General features: G+C 42.6%; 1 protein-coding gene across 2 annotated transcripts in view; it reads left to right on the forward strand.

The window, feature by feature from the left end:
* The first annotated feature begins 4,862 nt into the window (after positions 1-4,862).
* Positions 4,863-22,389, forward strand: part of LOC143149432 (uncharacterized) — a 284,472-nt gene continuing 266,945 nt past the window's right edge. For both annotated transcript variants that reach the window (XM_076316774.1, XM_076316790.1), the window contains exon 1: positions 4,863-5,062. The gene's annotated coding sequence lies outside the window, so the exon portion shown is untranslated. The remainder of the gene's footprint in view (positions 5,063-22,389) is intronic.

Here is a 22,389-nt window from a genome sequence, read left to right on the forward strand (position 1 = left end):
CGAGCTCGCGTGCACGTGGACGTTTTTCCTTCTCTGGTCGCTCGGTAATTTCGTCCGTGGTGAAATGACGCGTGCAAGTTGTCGCAAACTGCGAGAGGGAGGCTGGAAATTGAGGGCCCGTGGGGGTAGCGAGAGCGTGTTCCAACCCTGCGTTGCGTCGGAGTTTTCAGCACGCCGCTACTTTCAAGTGGATTTTCGAATATTTTACGGACCATAAGAATTGTACGAACGTGCACGGGACACGGTGTTTACGTCAGTGATTCTCAGCCACGGTGAAGCCAGCTTTTAATTGCAAACTCTTGCGGGGAACTGGTCGAAGTGTCTAGACAAAATCTCTCTTCGCGTCGTAGATACGATTAATGAGAATAAAGTGTACAGGGTGATTAAGAGAGTGAATCTACACATTGAGATAAGTAAAACGTATCTTGTCAACGTATGTCTTGTGTACTTTAGTTTTCGAGTTACGAATGGTCGAAGAAAATTGTTCGAAGTTCCACGAATAGTTTCACATCCATTTTGTATCATTTCTCCTGTATAATTAGGAACTGGAAAGGTAAATTCTAGATCAAGGGAAAAAGAGCACCGTATCGTCGAGATGTTGAGCAAGTTTCACTCATTTTTAGAATTGCGCATATATATTAAATCTCGAAGTCTTCTTTCAGCGGTGAACTTCTCAGTTCCACACGGTATATTGTTGATTTCGTTGAATGCACGATAAATTTCAAACGAGCTCGAAATAAAAATGTGGAAAAACGAGGCAGGCATTTTTTTGAACATTTTCTTTAATCATTCAAAATTCGAAAATTAAACAATATAGAACGTACGTTGGTACGTCACTTCTTACTCGTGTTAGCGCGTTATTCATCCCTCTGAAGCATGGACATAGATATACGTATCATTTTGTATAGACAAGTTTTCGATAGAACCAAGTGCTATCGCCCACTCGCATCGGTCATAGCGTACACTTCTCGAAGTCTTGGGAGCGTTCGCTTTCCAGTCGTATCGGTCCGCGAATGAAATTCGCTTCAATCGCCGATTCAACGTAATATTCGGATATTCAGCGTCTTTTGGACCGTATTTGAGCAAGAGAAAGCACAAGATTCAACTTTAAGCGAAGCAACATCTTCGAGAGAGATATCGGGAGCATCTATCGGTCGAAAATTCTTGAATTAAACCGCAACGATTTTGAAACTTCGAACGAGGAATTCGCTGCCCTTTAATTAACGTTAAAACGCGAGTATTACAAAAAGCAAAGCATAGAGGAAAGACACAAAGGGCAAACTAAAAAACGATGCGTCAGGATGTAATTTCACGTTGAGGAATTTTCTACGCGAAATTAAATTGTCTCCGCATAAAGGGGGCGCGGAAGAAAATGAACATTGCGCGCAAAAATGTCCCGCGGAGAAACTAAACGTTCCTTCGACTTTCGAGGGAAAATTTAACGAGAGTTTACGGAAACCACGGAGACGTGGTTCGTTCTTGCGTAGGAAAAATCCCCCCAAAAATTGAGCAATTCCGCGTATTAAATTCATCAGGAAGCTTCGGAGGGGGAACCCTGAGCGCGGAAAAGATTTCCATTGTGTCAAGCTGCGGTCGCGAGTAACTACGCGAAAACAATTTATCATAGTCTCGGAGTGGAAGTCGGGAAGAAGGAAACTTCTCATGACCGGTCGTGTTCCGGAACGTTACACACAGAATCCCGAACAAATTCCAGGCAAAAAGCTGTACGTACTGAGGAAAGAACCGAACGAACGCAAAAGATCCTCGAGCAGGACGGTTGATAAATCGTGTCGCCATTAAAACTTTCGTTACGGTTTTAAAGGGAATACGGTAATACGATACTGTACCCTTAATGATCTTCCTTTGTCTGCAGTTGACGTTACTCGAGGCCTAGGTGTCCAATTTTAGAGACCCCGTTTCTTATTAACGGATCGTTTCAATTGTTCCGAGTCTCGAACGGTATCGGGATTCGTAGACTTCGATGAACGAATATTCATCGGTATCGTCCCACGAATCGGCTAATTGCGCGTACACGTTGCATCGAGCGAGTATCGAGCCGCCAGCGGTGAAATTTACACCCAGACCGAAGACGCGGCTTCGAATTTACATTCTGGAAATCTCTGTCGCGCGAAACGGAAGCCAAACGGCGGAGCACGTCGGCCAACTTTTCCACTGCACCGACAGCTCGACGTTTGAATCCCAGAAAATCCTGTGTAAACCCTCCGACTGCTTTCCACCGAGAAACTCTAATGCCCGAAAGGCGGTGAACTGCTAAACTGACTGGATACTATAATGAACCTTGCGGACTACGCGGTCAGTTGTGATTCAAATCGCTCGGCACAACAACTGATAACTTCGCGTAAAGGGCACTTTGTGCGTAAACGATGTCTTCAATGTTCGATTAGTCGCCTTTCGGACGATCGTATCGAATGATTCAGGACTGTCGACAGGTAATTTCAATATTCAATATTCGAATTGTCGAAATGAATGCAACGACGATCTTAAGGGTGCCAGATGTCGATGTCAGTTTTAAGAACTGTCTCCGTATTGGCGCGGAAGGATCGTCCGCCATGCGGTCAACGGTTTGGCCGTTTTTCCTTTTGGTTTTTCTTTTTAGTCGAGTTCCAAGCCCAGAGTCAGAAAGACCACACGACACTGTCGTCGTTCACATCAAGACATATCACTGTATACGCATTTCTTCGAACTTTATATTCTTATATTAGGGGGACCGGAAAGTAATGTCGGGAAACGACATTAAATTCAAATACATAAATTTTAAATTTAATTATTTACAACTAAACAAGTCACTATAACCTCAGAATGTCTTTGCTACGACTTTAATGTACACAATGAGCTGACAAATGACAATCAAATAGTGACATGCGCAGAAACGACATTACTTTCCGATCCACCTAATATAATATTATATTAGGGGGACCGGAAAGTAATGTCGGGAAACGACATTAAATTCAAATACATAAATTTTAAATTTAATTATTTACAACTAAACAAGTCACTATAACCTCAGAATGTCTTTGCTACGACTTTAATGTACACAATGAGCTGACAAATGACAATCAAATAGTGACATGCGCAGAAACGACGAACTTTCCGATCCACCTAATATATACAATAACTATACTACTAGATATGCGAGATCCCTGCATATTGTAATAAACTAGATATTATAATCTGAACTTTACAACACAAATTGGTTGTATTCGATCTAACCGAATATTTCGACAAATTGTTGGCTTCTGAGTCATTATTGTTAATAATTGTTTAAACTATGGTCCAACGACGGTTGTTAATAATTGTGATGAATTGATGAGTGGGGAATGAGTTGTGGGGAAATAGGGCATCCATTAAGGGCAAACAGGACTGACCTAGTAGGCCAACTCCACGGTACGCGTCGCTTCTTTCTCAATTTTGCCTAATTTTTTCCATATTGCAATTGCTCGAAAGAACCAAACGAGGAGATCGAAGAAACTTTGATTTCTTCCATCTTCCTGGTTTAGTAATTTCGTATGTATTGAGTGTCTAGGGAGATCGATGGAACTTTGATTCCATCTATCTCTCTTCGGGTCTTTGGTCGCAGCAACCTCCACGTGGTGAGACCTGGTAATCGGTATTACTCGCGACGAATGATAATTCTTCGTCGCGTGTAGTACCGAACTAATTAGCTGCGAATTTAGAATATTGATCGACGTTTTGAATTAAACGCATACCGATAGGTAGCTTAAAATTAATTGATAAATTTCGTTGGGATTGTACGAAATTTGCTTAGAAAGTATTTACTTTTAAATATATATTCTTGATCGAGTATTTATTTTTCATCGCTGAACATGTTCGAAATAATATTTTAACATTACCGATACGAAACAAGTTCATCTTCGAACACAAAAAGGCATTTTCAATTTATTCGAAATATACACTAGTAAAATGAATAATTAAGGTGTACAATATATTCAGGTACATCAATACAGAGTATAGTACCAACATACTCTTATTAGCATACTCTTATTAACACTCGACGACCTCTAAAAATTCCCCCATAAAATCGAACATCCATTCGATACGTTACATTTTCCCATACGTTAACGAAACATTTAAATAATAATCGAATTGGTATCAGTGGCAACATAGATGTTTAATATCCCGAAACACACGCCAGTCATCTATCACGTCTCTCGAACAATCGAATCGCGAACGGAAATCAAACTTTGGAAACTCTAGTTCGGTCGAATCCAGGGTAGTTCCGTCTCCACTTAGTTCCGTTCAACTTTATTTCGCTCGATTTCGTCATAAATAATCCCGAAACAAGTTCCCGGACTTTGGGCGAGAGAATAGAGAGATCCCGTGAGGATCGACGACGCAGACCGAGCAACGCTCCCAGCGGTATCCACGGTGCACGACGAGTAACGAAGTTCGAACCGGTGTCCCATTCACACGTGGCAAGTCCCCGGGCGCGAACTTTAATCACGCTACGGTGTAAACGGTTCTCAAGAAAGCAGTTCGCGGCGCAGTGATCCGCAGCTGCCGATGGTCTCAGCTGTTGCGTGGAACCGCGGACGACGTCGGGTTACGCGACGCCTAACACGAGCTTCCCTACTCGGCGCGGATGTTTCTGTTTACCCGAACTTGGAAAAGTGGCGTCCGGGGTCTCGTTGCTGCTTGGCGGTTCTCCTCCTCGTCCCTGCTGGTGCTCTTCGACTGCGCGAAGCAATTGCGCACCGTAAGCACGAGCCGCGTGGTCGGACTTGAGAGTTAGTCGCCGCCACGGCCACGTATCGCGAGACACCCTTACCGCTAGGATACCGACCCGTCCCGTCCTGCGGCCACGTAACGTGTACACATACGCGCCCGCCTACGGCCACCGATTGTTACGTTGCGACAGGGTGTGAGATAAGTGCCTAGTCGAGGATCGTGCGCGTTCGAGTATTCGTTTCCTCTTCGCCCGGTGAACTACACATGAGAATGCCGGGCGTAGACTGAACGAACCGGAGGATTCCGTTCGCGGAACTTTTGTCTGCTGTTTTTGGATCCGGACGACGTTTCAGAGGTTAGTGAATGGCGACGAGTTTCGTAGACATCGCGACTGGGCGAATCGGTTTCTGAAAGGAACCCCCCGGACGCGTCGCGACGCCTTCGAAAGGACACGCTCCTCGGAACTCGATAATCTCTATCGACTCGACTTCGAGTTGAGACAATATTTAGGGAGACGTCCGGTTTCTTCTTCCGATAAAGTGTGTGCGCTGAAGAGATCTCGACGAGGTGGAAGGGCGAACTGAATGGCGCGGAGAGGGTCGGGGGGGATTGTCGTGTAAGCGGATTCAATTTGCGTGACAAAAGAGCCGCGTTACGGCCGCCTAGTTGACTGCTCGCTCGTTTTCGCTCGATCTCTGTCGTAATCTTCCTTCGAATTACGACGGCTCGCAGGGTCCAGCCTTTGTCTTCGGATCCCAATCCGATTTTCCTTGTGTAGCGATAAGCGTTCGAGTCCCCTTGTCTCGAGTAATCGAATTAATCGATTCGAGTTAAAAACGCGGCCATGGTGCTCGGGGTGTACCAATTTGAAAATTTAACGGCACCGCGGTTGGAGTCGGAAATTGTCAATTAACGCGACACGAGCTTGATAAATTATCGTCGATATTATTGTTAACGGGAGAACTCTTTAGTACGGAATGTACAGAGCGAGTCGTTTAATCGTATCGGCTGAATTTAGTTGTAAACTATTTGTTGTACAAGAAAGCGTTTCGAACGAAAATTATTTGATATTCTTGCTATTTTGCTTTTTTATTGAAATAAATATAGAACTCGTGTATCAAGGATACAAATGTGCCAAGGTTTCTTCGTACACGTAAGTTCCATCATTCTTCGCTCAAAAATATTTTGATAACTTAATTTTTTGTGTCATATATTTAATAATTTTTTATCCACTATTTGGTACTCTTTCGACTTACATGGTTAAGTATTGCACATTGAAAAATGAAAGCAAGCTTCGTATCTCGATAAAGAAGTGAAAGAGGAAACAATTGATTGTTGCATTATTTTGTGTCATATATTTAATAAGGTTAAGTATTGCATATTGAAAAATTAAAGCAAACTTCGTATCTCGATAAAGAAGTAAAATAGGGAACAATTAATTGTTGCATTGTACGCTTCTCTTGATACCGAACAATTCTTCTTTCAAACATCTTTTTATGCACAGATATTTTCCAAGTAAATTCAAACGATACAATGAAACGACTCATCCTGTATAGTACTAGGTGAAAGTAACCAGACAATAGAAAGTAAAAGAGGAAAAAGTTAGTAAGGAGGAAGCCTGATAGAAATTATTATCATCAATAGTAACGAGAGAACCGTTCAATAGAAAATACGCAATAAAAAATACAAAGTAAAGTGAAAGAGGAAAAAGTAATAAGGAAAAAGTCCGATGGAAATTATTATTATTAATAATAGTATCGGGGGAATCGTTCAATGTAAAATATATAATAAGAAAATACAAAGCGAAGTGAAAGAGGTGAAAGGTAAAAAGGGAGAAGTCTGACGGAACTTATTATTACCATTATTAACAGGAGAATCTTTCAATGTGTAATACACAAGAGAATATAAAATAAAACAGGAGAAGAAAGGATACCGTACCTGAGAATAGAAACTACGGAAAAATGAGAGCAAATAACGGTATTCTCGAATATAAAACAATAATTACCTTTCCGTTGATTGATAAATTCGATCTCGGTATCTCTGTTTCGAAACAATCCGAATATTCAACGCTGTCAATATTTATCCAGGTGAAGTTATCCTCTCGTCGCGAATACGGATACGTGGTGTTAGAATCGGTCTCGATGTTAGGCTCGGGGTCGAGTATAAAGATCAAAATAAACATTCGTACTAATTGAATGCGTCCCGATGCCTTCGACCGATCTCGAGGGAGCCCTAGAATGCTACGCGAATTTTCGTCGAGCGGGGAAAGATACGTTCGACGGAGTGGGGGGAAGCGTGGAACGAGAAAGGGTGGGGGAAACGTTCCAGGATGCAGAAGCTTTCGAAATTCGACGAATTCGTGAGCCGCTGTTTCCCGGTATGCCTTTGACACGGTTGCACAGTTGTGCTCCATAACTGGTTCCGTACTGTCAGCTCGCGTTAACCCCTCGGGAGCGTCCCGTGTAACGTCGTCGCGCTGTCGCTGGGGATTCCGGGGTAGGTAGTGTGATGTGTAATGGAAACGTGGAGGGGGACGATGGAGACGGAGTGGGGCGAGATTGATGGATCAGTGGGAGGGAGAAAAAGAGGACGGAGCGCGACAGGCGGAAGGAGCGAATGAATTGTAAATGAGAGAGGGAGCGGGTAACTGGATCAGTGAGTGACTAAATGAGTGAGTAAAAAGGTTGTGTGAAAAGTGGCTGAGTACGGAAATAAGTCGGACGAAGAAATTTATGCAAGAGTAGCGAGTTGATGAAAAAAAAAAGAAAGGAAAAGAACGGAGAACGAAGTACCAACAAGTAACCAACAGTAGGTATAGGTACGTCAAGGAGTATGGATTTGAGTGCGTGACTGATGAACGAGAAAAGTAACGGGCAACAGAACGTTCAGGGAGAAGGGAATTAGCGAATTAACGAGTGATGAAAGATACGAGCCGTAGGTTAAATATTTAAGTAATAGAGTGCCTGCACAGGCGAGAACGAAATGGCTGAATAATTAAAAGGCCTAAGCGAGCAATTGAACGAACGAACGAACGAACGAACGAAACAGAAAAGTAAATCAATAGTGTGACGTAAACGGCGAACGGAATGAGATAGTAAGTGCGCGAACGAAAGTAGGGGAAGCGACAGAGAGATGAGCAGATAGAGAAGACTCGTTCTAATACCGCCAGTGCCTGCTAACAGGAATATTCCGTTCCGGATTCAAATTGCGAAACTTTGAACAGGTTTCCATCCCTGTCTCGTCTAGTTCGTTCAGCCCTGCTCTGTCTTTCTCCACTTGGTCGAGATCAAGGTATATATGGGGTGGCGAATGATTTCGAAAACGATCAGTCGAGTTAGCACTGCTCTTCAGGGAAGGCGAATATGCATTATACACATTGTTTTTCGTCCGATAATAACGGATTATCGGCAGCCGATTCGACGCGAATTTTCTAACCGATTCGTTTAACTCCCCGATAACGAAATTTCTTTTGTCATTTTTACGCAATGTATTATATATTTAATATTTTCATACTTTTTGCAAATACGATCCATATCGTTTCTCAACGTTCAATTTGTTTCATATACTTTCTTAACTACCCGGTATAAAAAGACAACAATTATTGTTCCATTTATCTATTTCTAAATCGGACGTAACTTTAACATTTATCGTCCTGTATCAGTAATATTTTAATTCAAGGAACAAATTTTATCAAATCCTTTACTCGTTATGGATTCATCGATGATATGTATGGTATTTCGATAAGATTGAATCGCAATAATATCTCTATTTTGAATAATAAAAAGGTATATTACTCATAAAGGTTACAAAGCTTCGTGACGATACAATTGTAATAGTTTCTTTACAACTGAAACAAGAATAAATTCCGAGAATAAGAGTATTAAGATACGTCTAATCCAAAAATAACAGTTTCTGGCATATTCGGGTATCGGACTGTTAAAATTGTAATCTTTGAAGTGTCGCGTCTCGTATAGATCTCGCTCCTTCTGATCGAGAACACGCGTACGAAATATGAAGGGTCGTAACCTCTTTTTAACCTACTTTTGGCTCGAATGCAATGAGATTCCGGCAAAACTGGGTGTCTGAGGTATCGATTTCCTTGTGTAAGGACTTCATGGGATGAAATATCAACTCCCGATCCAAGCTGTTTGACGATTGAAATTGTAATTCGTGGACCGTGTGTTCCAGATCGTGAACGAAGATCGTTTAAGGGCTACGAAGTTCGTTGTTTGAATTTCTGGACGAGAATCGAACGCATATTAGATATCCGTATTTTTACAGCGTCCATTGAATTTCTAATTACGCGTGTGAATCGATTCGCGAGACGCTTCGTTAACGCGGATTTTGTTCGTTAACTCGACGTGAGGTCTTAACGAAGTAATTATTCAGTCGCGGAACTATTTCTTCGGCAAAGTATCGTACACTAAGCTCAGAGAGTGCCGTCATTAAAGCGGTGACCGATCGTGCCGCGGTTTCTCGTTATTTAGAGACTTTAACGAGCACAACTCGCGATACGTCCGAAAACACCCCACGACCGGAAGTTACGTGTCGAGGATCGTGTATTGATAATTGGAAACGGAACACGGAATTGAAATTCGTTTCGATGCAACGACTGCACAGTGGAAAAACTGAATTTTCGATTGTTGGGTTCTTAATTAACAGACAAACTGCGATCCACGTGTCGATAAACCGCGCGATATCGAACTGTCGCTGATTCGATTAATTTATCCGAACAAAATCGACGTAACAAATTCTCAAAATAAACATTGCGAGGGGACTAACTCGAGCGATATTATCTCTGGTTACTAAGGTAAAGTTTGAAGGTTAGGTAGGAAGTTGGTACGCTTCCATAGAATCCCGCCAAGTTTGTTTCTACGATTCCGATCTCAGTTTCGAGAATAGTAGCGATACTTTCGATAGGAATTTAATCATTACAAATATATGTCTTTTGTACTTTTGAGTTAATCGATTGGATAATTAAATAATATTTATTTATTTTCTTGTTTCTCAAATTCTTTACCCATCGAAACTTTTCCATTATTATTATTGGTATTGTTAAGTGTCTATATTATCTATACAATTGGGCAAGCACGAATACCATATCTGTATAAAGATAACCAGAATAAAGTGCGTAAGAGGCGAACTGAGGTTAAATATATTGTTATATTTAACCCCAAAACTTAACCTCTTAACCTCAAAACTTTATCTCTTCAAAATGAATATATCGTTAATCTGCCAAGGTACGCAGAACTCGTAATATTTCAATTAAATTTTAAAATTGAGTGAAATTGCACGAAAAATCTAAAACGAATAGAACCCAGAGCATGCCGTCTTTTTGTAATAGTTTGTATATTTAAATGCCCGAGGAAGGCGCCACTTGTCTAGGTTATACAAGATTGAGAATTTCTATCCGGCAAATGTAGGAGTTAATTGGCTTATAGTTCTGGCGGGCAATCTTTCGTGTCAGAAATTCATGTTCAGCGACTAATTTACACCAAACAACCTGGGCGGAGCCATCCTTCAAAAGCACTCTAATCATCACTGAAGGTGTAGCTAATAACAGGGTGGGTGGTCCAATAGACAGCCCTGTCGGAGGATCACTCAGCCAGCTATTGCTGATTCGTAACTGGCCTGGTCTCTAATTCAAGATCTATTTCAGACGATACTGTAGATATGTTGTGCAATCCCAGCAGATATGGTTATCGGTTGGTAACCGTTGGTAGCAACAGCGTGAACGTTGCTGGAGATACTGGTTGCATAAGCAGCGTCACGGTAAAGACGAGCCAGGGAGCAAGTTAGAGCAGAGAGAGGGTCGAGGATCTGGCCGATTGTCACAAACCACGCCGAGTGATCTATGGCTCTAATTAATGGTAATCTCCGGAGGGCCCTAGCTTTCCACGTGGATTTCAATTATCTCCCATCGGCTCGTCCGGTCCGTTCGGTAAACCGATTAAAGTTTTTGCGATCCGGATACAAGAGCACTCCATTCGCTTCCGGGCCCAGGTTTCCTGGTGACTGAAGTTTGCCGGCCTGTCTGCCACAATGCGACCAAGATCTGACCGATTGCGTCTTCCGCAAAAAGTCCATGAGCTTCTTATACCTAGGGGTGATCCCAGGCAACCGAAGGTGCCAGTTCTGAAATTTTGCGACCCAGGAACTGTACACAGCTGTATATTTGCCTGGGTGAGAAGAGCAATACGGTACGGAACACGAGAATGCGTGATTCCGATATCTCTCACGATCGAAGCTTCGAACCTCTAGGTGTTGGGAAGTGTTTCAAGTACTATATTGGTACACTTTCTGCGCGGAGGTCTCGGATAAAAGTGGAAAGTTTCGCGCGAATAGTTCTCCAACTCCTTGAACAGTGCAACTGGGTTCCATAAATTGTACTTTTGACGCGTCGATCGCATTAAAGGTGTCCGTGCCTCGTCGAATGTTCCGTCGATATTTCGCTCGGTTGGTGCACGAGCGGATTATGTTCGTACGCGCTAACTTTAATGATCGGAATAATACGAAGATGCTGGTGAAATGAACGGACTTACAGAGACGGGATGAAATATTCATGAGGCCCTCCATAACACACTGACACCGCGCGTAATAGGTATACCGCAAGTTCGATGTAATTAACGTGTAACAGCTTCGTCGCACCTGCGCTATATCGGATTAGACGTATCAATATTTCGTTGGTAGCTTTGATACTTTGCTCGTGCGAATTTTGGATGCTGCCAAGCTGGAGGTTTCGCGCGGCTGAGGAAACGCGCCGGCAACATAACCTATAATATTCGATCGATCGCGGTTTCGTCGTTCGACAGTGTTACACGATCTTTCGCACTAATATTCTGTTTGTAGTTCTCATCTTTCTTTATTTACCACGAATTTTGGGCGTGTACGAAATCTTCTCCCACCAGCTATCGAAATTTATGGGAAACATAACTTCGAATATTCGATCGTTCGCACCTTCGCCTATTCAATAACGTCTCAGCTTTTGACATAAATATTTTATTCGAAGTTTTTATCATCTCTTTTTAATGCACGCGAAATCTTCTTCCGTAGCCAACGAAATTTACGGGACGCATAACCTATAAACTTCGATCGTTCCCAGACTCGCTGTCGAATTGTATTTCGGTCTCTGGTAGGAAAAAGTTTCGGACTTCTATGGACGATTAGACCAAGTTATTTTGGAGCAAATCCCTTTTAAGCAAACATCGGTAAGGCTTTGTCTAACAGATTTTGCTTCGGATTCCAATTAGCAAATCCCGGATGAAACACAAGAGGGATTAGACGTATTTACATTTCCAAGAAATGCTCCAGACCCAAATCCTCTTTAATTGCAATTATTTCCAAGGAGCAATTCCTCCTAATAGCAGGATTTCTTATGTATTATTCATAACGAACGTCTTGATCAGGGCTGCACAACTGGCGGCTCAGTAGCCTAGGTTGGCTATAGCGTTTATGCCACTTCCTTCGTTCGTAGTTCATGGTAGGCTCGACGTCAATGATGGAGATGTTACTTTGGCAATCGTAGCCAGTTTGAGTTACACAGCTCCTAGATTAATCTCTCGTCATCTACATTATTCGTTGAAATGATAAAATCAACCATAGGGAGAAACCAATATAGAAAGCTGAGTGAACACACGTGTTGCATAAAGAAAACAATCTTTATTTTGCGTTATTAATAACGAAACATTTATTACTATCGAAGCTACTATTTCCAGTCTTGATATTTTTCCGTTTGTTCAGGTATGTTTACACTATACCAAGTTCCAGAGTCTCGTTCGATGGTGTTACACACGAACACCGTATAACCTCTACACTTTACGAACGTGTCCAGGCCTGAATAGAAACGGAGAAACAATCATAATCAAAGTTAGCGTTTCTAGTGTTCATTTGTCATTGTTTGTTTAAGTATATTCACATTATACCTAGTTCCAGAGTTTCGTTCGATTGTGTTGCGTACGAATACCGAACAACCCCGGCATTATTTTACGAACGCGTCCTGGTCTGAATAGGAGTGGGGAAACAATCAAGGAACCTCGATAGCATCCTGTTCCCTATTGTGCCACCCTAACTATCCGTGAGATAATGTTTTATGAAGAAACATGTTCGTTCCGCCTGCTCGTTCCGTAGTTTCGAAAGTCACTCTCCCGGGGGTGAAAGTAGCGCAAAACAACCAAGAAAAGCTAAACAGCAACTCGCGTTCGCGCGACATAAGTCTTCCACCGTTGGCGGGACTTGTTGTGCAAATACCATTGCCACGGCCGGAAATCCAGAGAGGAGACCATGGAGCGTCCATAATACACGGCCATAAAAGTAATTCACTTTTCTGCGCGCGTCATCCAATATCGTTTCCAGCATCGAAACGCGTCTGGAATCAAAATGTACGGGTAAGTTAAGCTCTCAAGCTGTTTCCCTTTCCTCTTTTCTTTCTGTAATGCTCCCAACGTCGGGCTACATGGAGCGTGCAATCCCGCTCGCTTCATGAAACATTTCTTACGCGAAGCGTGGCATTTTCCTCCCCATCGATACAGGGACGGCCGCTATAGCTGGGCCCGGGTCTTCATCTGAAAGCCGTGGAAGCTTCTCCGCGTTGTAACACTGTCTCTGCGAGTGTCTGAGCTACGACAGGCTTTCAACGATCTTTTTCTTCGATTCCGTCTACCCTCTACCATCACCGTCCCTCTCGTTCGTATGATTCTATCCGAAACGTGGCGTTTCAATTCTCACCGAACCGTCCCTCAAACCCCCGATCCTGGCGCGGCCCTTTGGAACCTCGAGTGCTACGAAAAATTCCTGACCGAGTTCGAAAATCCGAGCCAACGAGCCTCGAGGAATTTTTCTTTCGGTATGTTCGACTGGGTCCAGGAAACTTGGCCAATCAATGATTCGATTAGGTACCGTACGTCACCTGTTGCAGTTTTATCAAGGGCGAAAGTCGTTGATGTGAATCTATAATTTGCGTTTTTGGTCAGTTTACGAATGCTCGGTTCCCTATCGATTATACATATCTATCCTATTTACTTTTGATGTACCACTTCCCGTGGATGATAAAGCACCGTATCGTGTTTCACGACCGGACAGCTTACGCCAAAGTAGCCTACTGGAGATTTTAATGAAAGGTCATCGATGCGTTGCGATAGTCAATCATGGGAATTGTTCATCGAGAATCACTAGACGTTTATCGATGGCTCTGTCCAACGTGCTTTCCATGTACTTCCGGTGAAAGTTAAAACACCATCTCGTGTTTCAGGACTGGGCAGTTTACGTCAGAGTAGCCTACTGAAAAATTTTAATAAAAGGTTATTGATACTAGGCCATCGATACTTTACGATAGTCAATCGTGAGACTTCATTGTTTATCGTAGATCTCCAGGAGTCTACAGGTGACTCTACTTTATTCACTTTTCATGTATTTCCTGTGAGAGATAGCCAAGCACCAACTTGTGTTTCACGACTGGACAGGGTACGCCACGGTAGTATACTGAAGATTTTAATGAATATTATTCATTGAACATCACCAGACATCTACGAATGACTCCATTCTACCTATTTTCCAACTACCATTTCCTGTGAAAGTTAAACTTTACGATACCAAACGTTCAAACGATCACGGGAGAGATCATACCTGGGTCCAAACGGACCCGTAAATTGATCCTGCTTGCACGAATATATCGAACAGAGATTCTATTATTTTCTCGTAACTTTCTTAATTTCTATGGAACGTTTCACTAACGGTATAATCGAGCCATGGAAGACTCTATCTGGGTCCAAAAAGACCCAGCCTTGGTGCAGCTAGGATTCAAACTACCATTTTTTTTCTTGTGCTTAATTGGACATTTCACGTCACAGTAGCCTACTAGAGATTTTAATGAAAGGTCATGGATGCTACATTCAGGTCATGGAACTTCATTGTTCACCGACGATCACCAGGCATCTATGGCTAGGTAGTATTCCCTAGGTTTTCGTCGTAGACGATCACCGTCTTTTGTATGCGAACGAGTTGGGTTCAGCAATACACCGAACGCAAACAGTGGGACCAGAGTTATTCAAATCCAGCGTTTCCCAACGTTCTCGCGTCCCATTCGCCGGATTGGCCAGGTCTTTGCCGATGCAATTGCAATCGTCGTGGAGCGGTACAGGGTGCAACCGTGTAACGACAGATAAACCCGGGCTAGACCACGAGATCCTTGCCCCGGAAAGATTTCCGTCGATGGCGGGGGCTTTGGCAAGTCGCCCGGCTGCCCGAAAGCTTGGCCCGGGTCTATTTACCGGAGGAATTCCAGTGATTATCGGCAAAAGATTTACAGGAGTCCCTTTCGTGACTGTCTCTCTGTCGTTGCTGATTAGAAGTTTGCGTTCGTCGGCGAGAGGCTCCGCTGGAACGCGTCAAAGAAAACGTGGACCGTTTCGATCGCCAGGGCACGAAAAGGGCAATCCCCGCAGCACCGTTTTATTTAACTTTGGTTAACGTTACCGGCCGCGGGCGTAAAACCGTTAATGGATCCTTTAGTCGTTCAAGATCGATCCTATCCCCGAGAAGCAACGATATCTCGTATATCCTCTTTCGAGAGACTTATTCATATTATGAATAATATTCATAATTAGAGACAGTTATAGGCAAACGGACGAAATTAATTCGACGCACGAGGTCACGTGCCGCGGATACTTATAACTCGATTGAGCTTTCGTGATTAAGTAAGCGACAGTAGTAACCGACTCGAGGCCCGAGACAACGATAGATTACTGTCTTCCGATCTTATTTATATCTGTAATTTCGCTATTCGCGAGCCCCAATCCCACCGTTTTACGCTGCTCTCTCCGTCATCCATCTTGTTACCCGTTTTTCGCGGTCGCTGTAATGTTCCACGCTATCCGTTTTAAACTCCCACTCGCGCGCATATAGTATACTCTTCCATGATTGCTTTTAGTATTCGCCGCTCTCTGTTCACCGTTTCTATTTTTCTTTTTGCTTTTTTTTTTTTTTATTTCATTGGACGTTTATAATGCATAGAAAAAGTTCGCGCGCGTTTCTCGGGCGTCGTGTTTTATCGCGGCCGAAAGTGGACAACAAATTAAACCCAGGGGGAGAGGGAAAAAAGGGCAATGCTTTATAGATTTCGAGTGTACGACGTTCGAATTTATTACCGTCGATGTATATACTCTCGTGCCCATCCGCAGACACAATTGACCGCAGCTAACTGTTCTTCGATTGCGAGAAGCAATTTCTCTTAAACGTATCGGCGGTCCAATATTTGGCGGTCCAATATTTGGCGTCATTTACCGACGGACTATTAATCTCGATGATTTCAATTCGTTCGAGATGTCGGACGTTTCGTTCGCGACGATTTTAAAAAATTTCTGCCGGAAAAGTTCGAACAAAGTAAACCGAAAGGAAGTTCGTTTCATCTCGTCGGTCGTACGGAAGCAGACAGATGACTTATCAGCGGTGGGATTCGATTCCCGCCAGATGAAAGGTCTAACAGAGACGAATGCGACGCTTTCGCGTATATGGGTCAAATACAGCGTCGTCGGAAGGTAAACGTATGGTCGATTCGCGGAATGGCCGCAAGGCAAAACAGAAATCTCGTCGACCCTGCTAGCTGGAGCGATCGTCGACGCGCCAACGATCGCTTGATTGCAGTGTCACCATAAATACGAGCTTCTTGCCCGATGAAGTGTTCTCGGTGGTTTCCGTACTGAGAGGAGCACGCGCGATCACAGCCGCGAGCGAGATGATTTGACGGCTGCTTTTGTGAACGACTTTCCACTCGTCGCCTCGGGCCCTTTAATACCACTTTCCGTTCCGTTTCTGGCGGTGTTCGATTCCGACGGCTAGAGAACGTTTCGAGCCGATGAAACGCGAGAAAATCGAAAAAATTGAAGCGTTTGCTGGCGCCGTGCAGTCATCCACGTTTGTTACTTCGCTTCTGTGATGTTTCGCCGGGGACAGATCGTTTGAATCGCGCGCCACTACGTTCGCGCGTCGCTAGCGCCATCTTGTGACAAAAAGACCGCGTTAGACACGCGCTTGGGAACACGTGTCGTTAATTTTATCACGCGACGAAATACTTTTCGTTTGTATTTCGTGCAACGAAGCCACAAGATAACAACGCTTCAGTTTTTATTCTTGTTTTAATTTTTCCCAATCACTGTGTTTATTTATCGCACGATATGGCAAAAGTATTGTACGTAGCGATTATAGGCTTTCTTAACATACGTGTGTAGGGAACAACAGTGATTTCAACGAATGGTCGAATGAGTTCCTTGTGAGTTACAATTTTGTGAGAATTAAAATTATTGCGATGTTTTACAAGTTATGGAGTTTTTTAGCTGAAATATGATCTCGGAAGGGGTAGTTATCTGTTATCGCAACTGTAGATAAATATTAGTGATAAACTGAGTTCATGAGGGATTAAGTACACCGTGAAAGGAATAACTCCTGAGGGCATTGTGTAGCCAGTAGGGATTTGTTGAGAAGTTCTATGAATTTTGCATAAATTTCACAATCCCTTAGTGCATGTAGCAGGCGAATGTACAATGCAGCGGAGTTACACTAGTTTGAAATTCCAAGGAAGTGTACTTGTACATTCTTAAGGTCTATCAATATTGGAGTTTATCTTTCACATCGATATATGAGCCGACATATTTTACTTGCAATTAACAATTTGAAATCAAGCAACTGCGAAAGATTCAAAGTACTTATAATTTTAACAAAACAGTTGAAATTGTGAATCTATAAAATGAAGGTTTTACGATAATTCATTGTTCATTTTGTTGAAAAATTGATTATTTTAAATAACATGTGGAAATTTGGAAAAGATCCAAACTATAAAAGTTTCAAATATTTCTTTATATTAAAGCTACGTTTTATGGGAGTATCGCTATTAAAATTAGTACGATTAAAGTATTTGTGACATAAAGTTTTATTTTACTAGACATATATAATTAAAAATGCACAAGGAAAGCTACAGTTTCTTAATATATAATTCCAAGATTCGAGAACGGTTGATGCCTTGATGTCTACAGTATATTTTGAACGTTATGGCTTATTAATAGTGGGTAATTCATAAATTAATTAGGTTCTTATTACGTCACAGTAAAATAGTATAAACCAGAAATGATAGAAACAGATTATTTCTAAATACAGAAATATCAAAGTTAATTCAGCCCATACGAATATGTTGGACGAATTTCCAGAGTTACAATCTCTGATGAAAATTTCATGAATACTCATGAATCCGCGCTTTCGTTGCACGTCGTTTGAGCCTTTCAAACCAACCTTTCGTAGCGGCTGAAATCGCCGTATAAATTGTACTCGAGCCAAATTTGCAGATCATACAACCAATAACGATAATTACATTTAATAGTGTTTCGATCATATGCGTGACGCAGGAATATTAGAGTACACTCATAGGATAGGATTGAGCACAACGAGACGAGTAATTCATTGGATAACTGTCAATTTATGACTACCTGTGTGAATGGTCTTGCAGGTAATCTATCCCATATTTCCATAATCACGATCTTGTTTGGGATTGACTATCGGTGACCCACGCGTTTCCAAGAGCTCGCGATAATGTGAGAGTAATACAGATTTGTTCGTAATTGTGCAAATTAATACAGATTGCTTCTTTATCCAATAACCAGGCAACATTGTGCGATAGAAATGTTTTGCAATATTTTGGAAAAAAAAAATTCGAGAGATGGGCAAACGTGCTCGTTCGTAACTTACTTTTGCAGAATGATTGAGAATTATTATTTTCAAGGTACAACTGTCCATCGTACAATATTTTGCGTAATTAATTACACAGTAAGGGAAAAAAATCATAAAATTTTACAAAATTGATCGAATCCTTTGATTATTCAAGTACAGCCCCGATGCATATACGAACTCGCTCTTCTGCACGACGAAGTTCCGCGCGAGAAAAATTCATTTCACAATTTCGATTCATTTTCATTCGAAGAACCGTTCTGTTTGCGATTGTATCAGAAATTTCGATCAGTGTCACGTGCACATCGAGCATCCAACACACTACGAAAGAGTTGATCGATTTAATTGGGAACGTTATCGTCGCGAAACGATTTTTGATGTTATTATCGGCGATTGGATCGTCAGCAACGAATATCATCGCCAATGAAAATATCGTGTATTAAAAGGACACGATGCGGATATTTGATTAATAATGCTTCAGAAATTAAGTTAATTGCTGCCACGGAGTAAAAACTGCTGAAAAAGCTGTTAAATTATTTTAATTGACGATCGAAGTAGCAGGGGGGGAAGAAAACTGCGAACTTCGACGATCGTAGAAAATGCGACGAAACTTGAATGGAAATAGTTGCGGGTCTATAAAATGGTGTCCGTTTTCTTCCAGAAGTCCCGCCAATCCGGATTTGAGGAGGTTAATTGAAAGAGAGATTCCTTGTCGGTCCAAGTTCCGAGAAGTCTAATATCCACCGCCGGAACAAACTCGTCGACGTAAAATGAAGTAATTCTCGGCCAATCTCCGCGGGAGATTCCGCACGAAGTTCCCAATTTCTGTTCGACAGGGTTAAGACCCTTTTCCCTCCCACCGCGGTTCACCTGGTCCCTGCTCATCGAAACAGGCATAATTCTTCGGAAATATTACTAGAAACCCCGGACACAGTCTCGACAGTCCGAAATGAAATTACAATTCGACGGGTTAGCGGAATACGAAATTACACTCGAGACTGGTCGCTTATGAGCTCAAACAAGTTTCAACGTCCTGCGTGACTCGACGCTAATACCGACGGGGAGCACAGTCGGATCACACGACAGTTTGAAGCCCCTTTACGATCGAGGGACAGGGTCCAATCATGAATATTCTCCAGTCACGTGGCCACGCGGAAGTGGCCGCAGCATGCATTCCAACAAGAAACTGAATTCCCGGTATAAAATCAATTCTGCGCTCGTTTATTAGATTTGATTCCACGATGGTGGATCTGCGTTCTCGGTTCCTGTCGCTCAAAGACACCGGCTTCGAACTAAAACTCCTTGCCGACGAGGCGATTTTCAACGATCGTGGAAACTTCGATGACCGCGATTCAGTGCGATTCGTCGATGAAAATGTACTGTGCGACCGCGAGAAGAAGGCTGGTGAGTGTTCATACCCCCCACTCCTAGCTTTCGATCTACAAACTCCCATCACGAGTGGTGCATTTTACTTACAGTATAATTTATTCACAATTTGCGAATCACACTGTTTAACAACGTATGTAAATTAATTATAAAAGGAAACAAAATAATAATGACTTTGGTAAGACAAAATAATGTATGATTCGAAGAACAATCTTTCTCTATAGCTAGTGAACTCTCTTTTTTTGTCTCACTTCCACTCTCGAATAGTTTCTTGTCTAACGAATCAGGACAGAGTCATTCTAGAAATTTCTCAGCAATACGCACTGTCGAGGAATATGACGAAGATCGACAGTGGTAGAGGGAGCTAGTACACTGTAAATTAGAGTGATGATGCAAACACTCGTTAGCCTTCTTCTCACGAAAGAACAGTATATGATTCGAAAAACAATCTTTCTCTCTAGCTAGTGAACTCTCTTTTTCACTCGTTCTCTTACGCTCTTTATTCTCTCGAGTGTCTCGATCGACAGTCTACTGCTGAACACTCTCTCACTTCCACTCTCGAGCAGTTTCTTATCTAACGAATCAGGACAGAGTCATTCTAGAAATTTCTCAACAACATGTACTGTCCAGGAAGATGACGAAGATCGACAGTGGTAGAGGGAGCTAGTAGACTGTAAACTAGAGTGGTGATGCAAACACTCGTTAGCCTTCTTCTCACGAAGGAACAGTAGTTCTGTCGGGTGGAGATCACCTCTGTGCAAAATCTTTTCGACAGCTACGTTTCGTTATCTATAATGAGAGGAAAAAGTGCGTCCAGTGGGAAAAGGGCTACACTCAAGAGAGAGACGGGAGGAGGGTGGGTCCTCGAGTTAATCCGTGCGAATCTAAATTAAGGGTCGCGGGCCAAGTTGGATAGATAGCTCTGGAGCGAGTCTAGTTCCGGCGGAACAGTTAGCTGGAGAGTAAATCCACCGTTCCAGCCTCCGCGGGGAAACATTCCGTAGACTTTGGCCAATTCGAAATTATTCCGGCAGCTACGGCTGATTACTTGACATCGTCTCGGAAAAGGACACCTCTGTTGCCGGCGTAGTGTCCCGTGTACCTTTAATTCATCCTACTTTCGACGGTTCCTCGAGGTGTCTGGGGAGCTCTGAAAAATTAACCGTTGAAGAGGAACGATGAGAGATTGGCACCTGGATGATATTCCTCGACGATCGACATTGTCGAACAATGAGAGGGAATGAACGAATAGGTTCAGAAGTGTTCGTAGGAATTGCTCCACCTGAAATTCTATTATTCTTTTTTATTTAATTTTCGCACGACCAGTAACATCTCTTAATTTACACAAAAGTGAACACGATATATTACAATGAAACCAATTTGGTACAGTTACCACGTTTGCGAAGTATCCATCTACACGACAAAGTGTATTTGTTAGAAATGTTGGTAATTCTACGTATATCTCGATGTCCTTGTATAAAAGAACACTCGGTTAGGAGAAACTACATCCCGTTGAAAAATTCATCGTTTTAAATTTGATTACATTTCTTCGTCGTTCGATGGTAGTGGCTATCCAGTCACAATGTCCCGAATTAATAGTTGCCCCGGAAGAATGCAAAGAGTGACTTGGAATTTTCTCATTTTACGGTGTACCCGATGAAAATATTTTATTTTTAATATCCTCTGAACGAATTTTTATCGTCGAACGGTGCTTTTCTTCCCGTGCGATTAATTGCTCGGGAATCGAGAAAGCGAACACCACTATCGTTCGGTGGTAGGTAGAATCTCTTCGGCATACGCAATTCTCATTTCACGCTAATGCTCATCGTACGAGTTATTGAGACCGATATGTTTAACAATGCGTACTTGATTCCGCGGATCGTAGGTATTACGGTTCACCGTAAGTCCTCTTGTGGTTACAATGGAACGGATAACACAATTTCACGAAACGTGCTGTGAAATGAACGCGATGGGGAACCATCAATAGTAATGCTCACGAGTGCGCATCTGCTATAACTCCTTTAAGACCCTCCCTGTTCCTTGTATACGGAAACGTATTTAACCTTCGCAATACCAGCGACTTAGACAACCACGTGTGAGACCATGCCTGGGTCCAAACGGACCCGTAGCTTGACCTCGCTCATACAACTACTATCGACAAAGATTCTGTCACTTTACCGTACTTTTCTTAATCTTCCAAATGACTCCACTAACGGTACAATCGATTTGTGCAAAAGTCTCTCCGGGTCCGGAAAGACCCACGCGGTGTACAGCGAGGGTTAAGGGAGAACTCCGAATCAGCTTTGCTCAACTAGCGTCGGATGTAATCTAGACGTAACATAGATCCGAGACAGGTCTAATGCATTCCCAAATGGATTACCTAACACACGCTATCTTAAGTTCCAGCTTACCGGAGCACAGTGGTAGCATAACGAAACCGTTTCGGGAAAGTATTCTCTCATTACCTATAGAGGAAACAGCAACCTCGAGTTTATCTTCCGCGGGTGAATAATTACTAACCAGACCATCGGCAAACGACGATTTCCTCTCTTACGATTTCCTAACCACGTTTCTTATTCGGCTTGGAAA

The sequence above is a fragment of the Ptiloglossa arizonensis genome, chromosome 1 (genome assembly GCF_051014685.1).
Source record: "Ptiloglossa arizonensis isolate GNS036 chromosome 1, iyPtiAriz1_principal, whole genome shotgun sequence".
Lineage (NCBI taxonomy): Eukaryota > Metazoa > Arthropoda > Insecta > Hymenoptera > Colletidae > Ptiloglossa > Ptiloglossa arizonensis.